This window comes from Oryx dammah, unplaced genomic scaffold (genome assembly GCF_014754425.2).
Source record: "Oryx dammah isolate SB20612 unplaced genomic scaffold, SCBI_Odam_1.1 HiC_scaffold_21, whole genome shotgun sequence".
NCBI classification, from domain to species: Eukaryota; Metazoa; Chordata; class Mammalia; order Artiodactyla; family Bovidae; genus Oryx; species Oryx dammah.
Window position 1 is genome coordinate 49109484 of NW_024070205.1, and position 12073 is coordinate 49121556.

The following is a 12073-nucleotide window of genomic DNA, read 5'->3' on the forward strand; positions in this document are numbered from 1 at the left end:
GTTACAAATCTCACTTTTTGCTCTCTGTTTTTACCACTACTTTTGGGACTTGAAGCAAGTGGCTGAATTTCTCACTGTTTCACGTTCCCTCATCTCTCTTTACCACTTACCTTGCAAGGTCACTCTACACAAAATGATTAGAGAATCCTGGTGTTGTCAGAAATACAATTTTGCTAACATTGATTCCAGAACTGTGAGACAAGGGGAAGGACTAGGTGATCAAAACACTCTTTCTAAAGTTCAGTGCCTCCGTGAGTGCAGGGCCATCCACATGGTTATTTTATTCCTGAATATCCTTTCTGACTGAACAAGCCATATGGCTTTCGGTTCGGTTGCCAGGCAGCCTGGCCAAGCTCCTATCAACATGTCAAGTAGATGAGGTGGAGGGGAAGGAGAAACAGAACCCTGCGTGTTGGTTGTGCTGAACGGTAAAGAGAAAACAGAGACACAAAATCTTGGGCTAAGGTTTGACCTCAACAGCTGCAAAACCAATCATCTCAATGTTTCATTAGGTTTCTAAAAACATCCATGGGAGCAAAAAAAAAAATCACAGTAGCCCTTAATATATAATAATGCCTCTCATGGGCTTACTTCTGGTATGATGTTTTAAATATGTGACAAAACCCAAAAAGCTACAGTTTCAGATCTTGCCAGAAACTGGGATTTTACTTTAAATGTACAAGAGTCACAGGGGGCTTACTGGATAAGACATGAAGTCCTTCTTTATAAATTCTTATAAGACTAGAAACCATGGCATGTCTATGCAGGTCCAGCTGCTGGCATTTTGTTCAGGAAAATAAAAAGGTCCAAAACCCTGTTTTAAAAATCGGATGAGACTTCCAGTTTCCGGCTCAGCGTGTAAGGAGCTTAGAGGTTGCCACTCCATCCTAACAGCAAGTAAAAAGCTGAACAAATGAAAATTTAATGATTCTGCTGAAAACTCTCAGAGAAGTGAGGTCATAGGGCAGACAGCTGCCCCCAAACTGGAAAGATAGATACAGAGAATCACAACCTAAGGCAAACAGAAACCCTCAAGCAGAAACCTCCATGAAAACCAGTGCTGGCACAGAAAAACCCAAACGGTAATTGATAAATTGCTGGAAGCACAGTGTGGACAAATCTGAGAGTGAAAAACTCTAGTGGGACTCAGGGGTAGAGGACCCCACACCTTTGTGAGTTTTACCTCCCAGGGCTAGACCAGAGCCTCACAGTAAGTACTTGAGAAAAATCCTTTCATGTTTCTGGCAGAGGGAGGGGAAAAGGAACCATTTTGATAAACACCACAGAATTCTGTTCTTTACAAGACCTGGCCTTGGGAGAAACTATTTACCAGAACCTATCCTGCTGGGGTTTTATCAGAGAATAAATGACCTCGGGAAGGGAAATATCCTACTCCAACTTGGCTGAATAATTCAGCCATCTTGTTCCACCTGAAAGAGGGGATAAAACTGAAGAGCACTGGCGAGGTCCACAGCCCAGGGTACATGTTCACCAAAAGGCTGAGACCTAATCACAGGGCTACAGGGACTTTCCTGATGGTGCAGTGGATAAGAATCCACCTATAAATGCAGTGGACACAGGTTCGATCCTTGGTCTGGGAAGATCCCACATGCCTGAGAGCAATTAAGCCTGTGTGCCACAACTACCAAAGCCCGTACTGCAGAGCTTGTGCCCTGCAACAGGAGGAGCCACCGCAATGAGAAGCCCGTGCACCACAATGAAGACTCTGCAACCAAAAACAACAAATTATTTTTAAAATTCACAGGGCTACAGAACACTTCCCCAGTGCCTCAGACTTTACGAAAGGTCTATTTATAGCAGTTCCTTTTATCCACTACTTCACATCAAACTTTCAACAAAAAATGACAAGGCATAATAAAAAGAAAAAAAACACACACACACACACACACAAAAACACTGCTTGAACAGACTGAACAGTATCAGAGCCAAAATAAGGTATGGTAGCAATTTTGGAATTATCAGACCAGGAATTTCAAAATACTGATTAATATGTTAAGGGCTTTAATGGGAAATGTAGATAACATGCAAGAATAGATGGATATTGTAAGCAGAGAGATGGAAACTAAGAAAGAATCAAAAAAGAATGCTAGGGATTAAAACCAATGTAACAGAAATGAAGAATAACCTTTGATGGACATAACTAAGAAAAAAATATTTCTGAACATGAGGCTGTGACAAAAGAACCTTCCAAAATGGAAAAGCAAAGGAGAGAAATAGAATAGAATATCCAAGAATTATGGGGCAACCATAAAAGGTATAACATACATGAGGTGGGAACACCAGGAGAAGAGAGAAAGACACAGAAGCAATATTTGAAGCAATAATGACTGAGGATTTCCCCAAAATTAAATGTCAAACACCAAACCACAGCTCCAGAAGCTCAAAGAGCCCAAGCAGGACAAATGTCCAAAATACCTACTCCTAAAGGTATCACATCTAAGCGTTAGAAATCGAAGATAAAGGAAAAAAAAAAAACTTGAAAGAATCAGAAGAGAAAAGAACCCTACCTATAGAAGAATAAGGAAAAGAACTCACTTGACTTCTCAGAAACCATGCAAGTAAGATAGTGAAGTGAAATATTAAAATATTGAGAGGGGAAAAAAAACACCAACCTAGAATTTTGTTCTTTATGAAATTAGCCTTCAAAAGTGAAGGAGAAATCAAGACTCTTTCAGACAAAGAAAAATTGACAGGATGTGTTTCCAGTAGACCCATCTTACAAGAAACATTAGTTCTCACAGCAAAGGAAAATGATATACGTTGGAAATTCAGATCTATGTGAAAAAGGAAAAAGTGAAGAAAGAATAAGTGATGGTAAAATAAAATTTAAAAAAAACCCTTTTATCTTTCTTATTTTTAAATTATTTAACAAAAGCTTGTTCAAAAATAGCAACAATACATTCCATTATATATATATATGCTTACATATAAATGACATGAATGACAACAATTACACAAGGAACAGGAAGACAAAAAAAGATTATTTTGTTATTATAAGCTACACATACTACCCATGAAATAGTATTAGAGTTATTTGAAAGTGGACTTGGATTGGTTGTAAATATACATTGCAAACTCTAGGGCAACCACTAAAATGCAGCTTTAAAAGACATTTAATGGGTATGCTAAGAGGAGAGAAAATAGAATCATATAAAATGCAGCTTTATTTATAACTGCCAAAACCTGAAAGCAACCAAGATGTCTTTTGGTAGGTGAGTGAATAAACAAATTGTGGTTTATCCAGAAAAGAAAATATTCAGTGCTAAAAAGAAATGAGCTATCAAGTCATGAAAGACAGGGAGGAAAGGTAAATGTGTATTACTTGCTAAGTGATGAAGCCAATTCGAAAAAGCAACATGATGATTTCAGCTGTGACATTTTGGAAAAGGCAAAACTATGGAGACAATAAAAAGATCGGTGTGGCCAGAGGCTAATGGGGAGGGAAGGATGAACGGGCAGAACACAAGAGCGTTTTGAGGGCAGTGAATCCACCCCGTGTGAGGCTACACTGGTGGATCCATGCTATTAAACATCTGTCCAAACCTAGAGAAAGCACAGCACTGAGAGCGAGCCCTAAGGATGCGTCAGTGCGGGGTCACTCACTGCAACAAATGTGCTACCGCAGGACCGCAGAGCGGATGTTGGTCGTGGGGGAGGTTGGGCTCGTGTGGGGACAACAGGTATACAAAAACTTACACTTTCTCTACAATTTTTCCACGAACCGAAAATTGCTCTAAAAAATAGTTTATCAGGAGCACATTCACTAAATCTTGACAACCATTTTCCTCTTTCTTCCTTATCACAATTATTATTTTTCCTGTATTATATAGCTGTTTTTAGCATGAAAATAATACATACACATTAAACAAAATGTGAAAAACAAAGGATAAAAGAGAAAAAAAAATCACAGAGTTTTCCAACTGGGAACTACAATTACAGGTTGTTTCCTTGTAACCTTTTTCCTAAGCACAGTTTTTTTTTTTTTTTTTTAAATTCTGCTTAAACCTGACTGCTAAGGATCTAACCCTGGGGAAACAAACTTTTTAGTTAATCTAGCGTCCCTATTTCCTCCTCACCCTCAAAACCTATCCTGCACCTGGGGTCTGGGGCTTGCTCTAGAAGCCGTAACTGTGTGCATGAGGGGGTACCACCCTGGGTTGTAGGGAGACAGGGGAGGCTCTTATGTAGCCTCTCAAACAAAGCTTCTCTTTCAAGCTCTCCATATCAACTCATCCTTCTCAGCACCCGGCTTCTTCAATTTCTGAGCCTTTCCAGAGTTCTGCAGGAAATCTGCCTGCTTCTCTTTGGCAGCCATTACTGCAGGCACCTGGGTCTCACAAAACTCTGCCCTATGCATGTAGCCATCAGACCTCCGATGGCTCTGTGTCTCCACTGCTGGTAGACTGGTGTTGTAGGTGACTGTTGGTCTCATCAATTCTACTTCTCATTCTCCTTTTCATTGTCAGGTGATGAATGGTATTTGAGAGAATAAAGAGGATGAAAGGTTTTTATTCCATCATAATTCTTATACAGTATCCTAGTACTATATTCTCTGTATGATTATAGCTCTTTATTTCACTGTTAGGAATACACCCATTTCAAATATGACTGAATGCTTCTGGAAGTCTTTTTCGTGTGTTTGTTTTTAAAATTAGGAATGAGTTGTAAGATCAATGAACTGAAAAGAAGTTCAAAATTCTGAACACAATTTTCATAGGTGAAACTTCCTCTATCAACTCCTAAGATAATGCCAGGCACGTAGCTGGTGATCAATACCTGTTGAGTGACTACGGAGAAGCTGTCTGGGGGAAGGTCGATAGCATCCATAGCGGCATTTATGAAAACTTGGGCTTGTCCCTGAAAGAAAATCTATTGTACTGTGAATTGTTTCAGTTTGAGAAGCAAGAAAGGTTGGCCTGTGACCACATCTGGTATCTATATGTACCTACTACGAAGGGTGTTAAAGCATCTGTAACACAGACTTAGTTCATCTGGTGGGCTCACCAATGACCTGCTTACTGTGTGACACAGACTTCCTGGGGCCCTCAGACCAGGGCCAGGCATAATTCAAGAATTTCTTCTTAATTAAAGCAACAGAGATCAAAGCCCTAAACAGAGTGGTAATGACAAAGCATTAAATGCAAAGTAAATGCATCATTCCTTGAATAATTCCATTTGTGACTAATTCAGCCACATGGCCATAGAAGAAACCATTTCGGTGGAATGGTTGGTATAAGGCAACAGGCAGGAAGAATAGCATGAATTAATGTCTTCATATTTCCACTGCTTATGCCTCACTTTGAGGGAATGTTTCATTTTTAAGCATACACCTTGTGGCTTAAGGGTGTTTCTTAACTCCCCCTAAACCTTGCATTCTGAACCAGTAGAGTGCAGTATATATTCATACCTCTGGGAAACATCTGTGACAAAGTTAATGTTTCCTGAACTCAGTAAATGAAAACCCAGACTTCTCGAGCTCCTTAACAGTTTTTATGGAAAAAGTCACTTCTTCCTCAGTCTATTTCAGCACTGCTCCAATCTACGCACTGCTGTCAGAACAATCTTAGAACACAGCTCTGAGCACTTTAATCCTCTCTTCAGAGATGGCTTTCCTCCGCTTCCCAGGTCCTGGCCTAAAACCCTCACCTCTTGATGCACTCAGATCTCCCCAAAATGAACTACTCTTCATTCTCTGACTAAGCCTGCACCTTTCTCACCTTTGCGCCTTAGCCACGCTGTGTCTTCTGCCTGAAATGCCCTTCATCAGACAGCTGAAATGGCAATCCTCCTTCGAGGCTCCCACTCCTTTTTTAAGAAGGAATAGTTAGAACTTTTCATTTCACCAAAATCATTCAGAACTTGCTTTACACTCAAAAAGGTCACTATTCAAAGCGGAGGGTGAAAATCGTTCAAGGCCAAATAAATTTTGTTACCAACACATGTTGCACAAACTGCTATGGGGCAAAGCAGAAGGGATGGATTCTGAAGTCAGATATATGTGGCTTTATATCCTGGCTCTGACATCTTTTAATCTCTCGTGACCTTGTTTAAATGAATCAACCTTTCTGAAACTGAGTTTTCTCCCCTGTAAAACAGACATAATGATCCGTGTTGTCACAAATGTAGGTGTTAGACACAAAACACACATTTCCTGTGTCCTAATGAACAATTCTATGTTGCCCATGTCCCTCCTATGTTGTAAGTTTGGGTCTCTTCAGGTTTCTTTCTTTTGCTGGTCACTACAGAGGCTTAGTTCCCAGGGCTAGTGGAAGATGTCTCCACAGACTGTTGAGGAAATGTTCCTTCTCCCCATCCCTGATCACGAGGGAAGATAATAATATTCTCCATCAGAAAACTGAGACTTCCAGACTTTGGGGACTTCTACTGTGTCCTGTAAAAGCAGCCTTTAAAAACATGCAATTTTGATTGTTTTCTCAATTTTTGATGGTTTTGATTATTTGATTGTTAATAATGGGTTACCCTCCTAATACTATGGAAACGAACCTCTCATCTTCCCCCAAATGTAAGTACTTGTGAATTCTCTTCATTAAGTCATAAGAGGAGGCAAGATGAAATAAGAGTAGATCTGCAGAAGTTCTCATTTCAACTAAAACATTGAGAGCCTGGGATGAAGTTAACATGAAGTTAAAATTAACATGGAGTCACTGTGAAAATTAATCTCAATAATTCATTAATACTATTCAGCAGATAGGACATAACAAAACATAGCAATAATGTAACAACTGCAACCATCTCTTCCAGCAGTAAAGATGATGACAGAGCTTATTTTAGCACACACGCTTTCAAGGCCTCCGTCAAAACCTCTCTACTACGCTGAGGAAAATCACAAGCAAAGCTCTCGTGTCTGAATCAGCCGGGCTTCTCAGCCAGGGTTTGTGCCCGACCCTGTTTTCCCTGCTGACTTTGCCATCCTGTCATAAATCTGTCAGCGCGAGCCCAGAAACATACTCCGTTCATTTACTTAATAGCGTGCAACTCTTCAAAGGGCAACGGGTTTTGAGGAAATCCGAACTAACCGAGGAGGGAAAAAGGCCAGAAGTGTGGATTCCTCTGCTGCAGATAAATGGTACCTATCAAACGCACACACAAATCCCTACATAAATACGGAGAGCATTCCTTTGTGTTGCTTCGGAATTGAGACTGCGTTTAGAAAAGAGCAAGGTAACTTACTTTTCGTCACACCACTGTCTTTGCTCTGTCAGAATGCTATTAGCATTAATGGGAGATTTTACTACCTCTCAAAGTGTGTGTAAAAAGCAAGTGTCTCTAAAAAGTATTATTTTGTTGGCATTTATCATAAGGGCTATTAAAACAACATATAAAAATGTCAATGTTTCATCTGAATACCTAGTTGCACCCAAACTGGCTATTGCACAATTTTAGTTTACACAATCTATTAACAGAACACACACTCTAGTCTGATCAGACTACATTATTCTTCCTGAGGGAAAACCTGAAGCTACTATGTGGCGGGCCCTTGGCTTACATGATCCGTGAGACTTAAAATGATGCTGTGAAGCAGCTTTCCTTAACCCCACTTTTCAGAGGAGAAATCTCAAGCTTAGGAGGATTAAGGAACCTGTCCAAGGTGACATAGCTGGTAAGTGACTGAAGGAGACTCAGCCTGCAAAGCCTAACTGAAGTGAGCAGCGTACTGTCCTCAGTGTGGTCTCCTGTGCCCTGGTGACAGCTGGTCTTAGAGGGCTTCTGGGTGCCACTGACTCATTTCAACTGAAACAAGTGAGCAGGGGCCACTGATCCAAAGGTGTTCTTACCCCAGGCCATGTCCTCAAATATCTTAATAAGTACTGATGTTATTATTGTTGAGTCCCACTCTTTTGCAATGCCATGGACTGTAGCCCGTCAGGCTCTGCTGTCCATGGGATTTTCCAGGCAAGAATACTGGAGTGGGTTGCCATTTTCTTCTCCAAGAGATCTTCCCGACCCAGGGATCAAACCCGCATCTCCTGAATTAACAGGTGGATTCTTAACCACTGAGACACCTGGGAAGTCCCCTGATACCAGATTGCTCTCTTGTCCTCGCCTCTAGCTCCTGAAAAGCAGAGGACAAGGAAATCAGATTTCAAATCATAAGGATTATGTTGTGTTTTCACTCCACTACTAGGTCACAGGCACTTTAGCTGCTGGGTAAGAGGCTGGAGACACGCTTCTGAAGCTGTAAGCAAGTTCACAAACCTGAAGCTCCACTGTCAACTCCAGAGGGTTGGAGGGCAACGACAAAGTGCTCAGTGGCAACGGGGTGGTGAGAAGAGTGCAGAGTTTGGACTCTAATCATTAGGATCCAGCTAATTCAAATCTTGACAATTCTGCTTCCAGAAAGTCTCCTGAATGCATTCACTTCTTTCCATCCCTGCTGCCAGCCTCCTAGTTAACACCATCTTCTGTCTCTGATTGTAACAGCCTTGTACTCAGCTTCAGCTCTTGCCTTCTTGGATCCACTCAAAAGTATCAGAATCATCTTTTTAAAAACACGAATTCGATCTGGTCACGCTCATATTTCATACCTTTCAATGGTTTCCTACTGCTTTGACATAAAATATAAACTTCTTCAAATGGCCCATGAGACTCTGCTAGATCAGATCTGCCTGTTACCCAGTGCTCAGCTCCCCCGCCTCCAAATCACTTCTCCTGCATGCTCATCCGCTCAGGGTAGCTCAAATACAACCCGTGTAGCAGCCTACCCCAACCAAAAAATCTAGTTTCCTCTTTAATTTTCTCTCCATTGCCTGATAATCACCCTTCCAGTTACCACAGTTTGTAAAATGCCTTTATTTCTCTGGTGCTTATTATCAGCACCTCTGAAGGAAGGTAGGAATCATGCTACATTACAATGTGGGCTCGCTCTCAGTCTATGTATATGCTCCTTCAATCCTCACCAAAACCCTATGAAGTAAAGACTAATACTATCCCCACTTTACAGATTAAGGAATCTGAGGCAAAGAGAGGTTAAGCACCTCCCTCAGATCACACAGCTGTTGAGAAGCAGGGCCAAGCACAAGCCCAAGCAGCCTGTCCTCAGAGTCTGTGCTCGGCGTTACCACTGCAGGTAAACCCCCTGTACAAGCAGTGGGCCTGGCTCATGATGGCACTCCATAAATACTGACTCAGTGAACAATGCAGTAAAATCGTCTAAGTCTGAACAACCAGAGAAATTGAGGACGTTTATATGTTCCCTTACCCACTCCCAGTGCTATTATTTATGTTGGTATGCACTGTCTCTCTCCACTAATTTATAAGCTCCTCGAGGGCAAAAATCATACTTTATCCATCTTTATGTCTCTCACGGTATCCAACATAATGGTAGGTGCTCAGAAAAGTTTGCCTAATGTGTGCCGGCAAATTAAAAGTTAGCAGAACCAGAACTGCAATAAACTAAAAGTCACCTACGTGTTCCTATAAAAAAATAAGTACAACAGTTACCATTCATCATTTTAATCACTTACAGAGTTGATTTGATCCTACAGGTATTCTTTGTCTTTCAAAATTAAAGAGCCCTTTTATGGAGTGTGGCATTCTATTCCATGAGTGAGTAGGAATCATCTTTACTGGAAAAACGTTTAAGTGTGGGGGAAGGAAGGGAGAACTGTTTCAAAAGCCTGAATCCCCCAGGGTAGGGCACGTCCAGCCTTTCAGAGCATGGCTAGTCTACCACAAGCCTTGTGGGGAGCTCAGCGTGGCCTTACCCTCCAAGAGTCTTGTGTCTCATCAGCGCTTCTCCCCACACCGCCCCTATGCTCCTGCGGCCCAGTCTCCTCTCCCATTTCCTCCTGTCAGCTCTGACTTCTGCTAAACCAAATGATGGTGATCCATGCGGCAAAGTTCTTTCTACCATGTTCATGAAAATTCTCTCCTGGGAAACACCTAGGAAAGGGCCTACAAATTCAGGGCAGTTCAGCCTAGTATGAAGTACCCATCCCTCTCACAGTGGGTATGCATGTTTAAAGTATCTGGCTACTGTAAACCAGGCTTTCCTGGTGGCTCAAATGATAAATAATCTACCTGCAATGCAGGAGACCTGGGTTCACTCCCTAGGTTGGGAAGATCCCCTGGAGAAGGGAATGGCTACCCATTCCAGTATGCTGGCCTAGAGAAGTCCATGGACAGAGGAGCCTGGCAGGCTACAGTCCATGGGGTTGCAAAGAGTTGTACACGACTGAGTGACTTTCACTCACTGTAAGCCAAAACATGGAAGCAACTTAAATGTCCATTGATGGATGAACAGATAAAGAGGATGTGGTACAGGTACCCACTGGACTACCGCTCAGCCATTACAAAAAAGAACAAAGTAACGCCATTTGTAGCAACGTAGATGCATAGAGTATCACACTAAGTGAAGTTAAGCCAGAAAAAGACAGACAAATACCATATGATATCACTTATATGTGGAATCTAAATTATGGCACAACTAAACCTATCTGTAAAATAGACTAGACGCACAGACATTGGACTTATAGTCACCAAAGGGGAGATGTGGGGAGAGGGATGGACTGGGAATTTGCGGTAGAAGCAAACTATTATGTTTAGAATGGATAAATCATAAGGTCCTACTATACAGATAGGGAACCATATCCAATCTCCTGAGATAAACCATAATGGAAAAGAATATTTAAAAAAACAGTGTATATTTGTGTAAAACTGAGTCATTTTGCTGTCCAGCAGAGATTGGCACAACATTGTAAATCAAGTATATCTCAATTAAAAAAAAAAAAAGCATATGGCTATTGTAATAATCCAGACCTCCCTGTTATGAAATGTGGCTTTCTGCTCCATGAGAGGATAGCAACAACAATCTTTAGTGAAAAGAATAAACCCAGCTTCCTAGTGAAGGAAATCTAGATGACTAAAGGTCTGGCATTCAACCCTTCTCTGAAACAACCACCACACCACCAAACACAAACATCTTGAGGGCAGAACCAGTCAAATCGAACGCCCAAGGAGGCCAGAAGCAACAGAGGTCTGTGAATCTGTTCTAGAGGAGATGAAGGAGAGTAAAGTAGGGGTGAACAAGGAAGTTCTGTCCTATCTAAAAATATCTGTTAGGGGTAGAATTATGTCCTCGTCAAAAAAAAAAAAAAAAAAATGCTAGACCATGGACCAACCACCAGGACCTCAGAATGCGCTTTCTTTGGATACATGCCACTGTGGGTGATTTAGTTAACATGAGATCATAGAGTCAAGGGGCCCCTAGTCCAATACGAATGGTGCACCTTGTCAGAAGGCTGTATGAAGAGGGACGAATGCAGAGGTTAGATGAATGCAGCTACCAGCCAAGAAGCACCAAGGATGGTCTGTGTCACCAAGGCAGAGGAATGGGACAGCCTCACACTCAGAACCCTTAGAAGGAGCTACCTCTGCTGACATGGTGGTTTCAGACTTCTATTCTTCAGAACTGTGAGAGAATCAATTTCTGTTGTTTTAAGCCATTCAGTTTGTGGTACTTTGTTTTCGTATTTTGCTTTACAGCCCTACAAAACTAACAGTGTCCAAATTTAGATGTCTTAAAAAAAAAAAAAAAACCTGTGTTGGCCAAACAACACATCTGTGGGCCTGATCCAGGGCCCGGCTGCCAGACTGCCTCTAATTCAGTGTTCACTATCCAGGGGGTAGTCATATTTTTGCTAAAAATCAAAAACACTGTTACAAGACTCTTTGGGGGGGGGTGCAAAAAAAAAGTTCATTCTCCGGATGTTACACATCAGCAATATGTTCTTCTAAAAGAGCAGAATTACCTTTCAGGGTCTGGAGGTTGAAGAAGCATGAGCTCATATGCTAGCCCTGATGCTCACCAGCTGTGGGGTTGGGCTCTCTGTGCCTCAGTCTCTCCATCTATAAATGGAGACGATACTGTAACATGCCTCACCCATGAGTATATACGGCACTCTGGGCAGCCTTCAGAATCACGTAGAGGAAAGAGAACTCAGCAACAAAGCAGTGTGGTTTCTATCTTGGGTTGAATCATTTGACTGCATTTTGCTGTGCTTTACTTTCTGTTTACTTCACTGTGAACTTC

The 12073-nt window shown here is 41.6% G+C and overlaps 1 protein-coding gene across 1 annotated transcript in view; it reads right to left on the minus strand.

The window, feature by feature from the left end:
- The window catches only part of SMYD3 (SET and MYND domain containing 3), a 747085-nt gene that overhangs the window by 197866 nt on the left and 537146 nt on the right, over window positions 1-12073 (minus strand). The window lies entirely within an intron of this gene.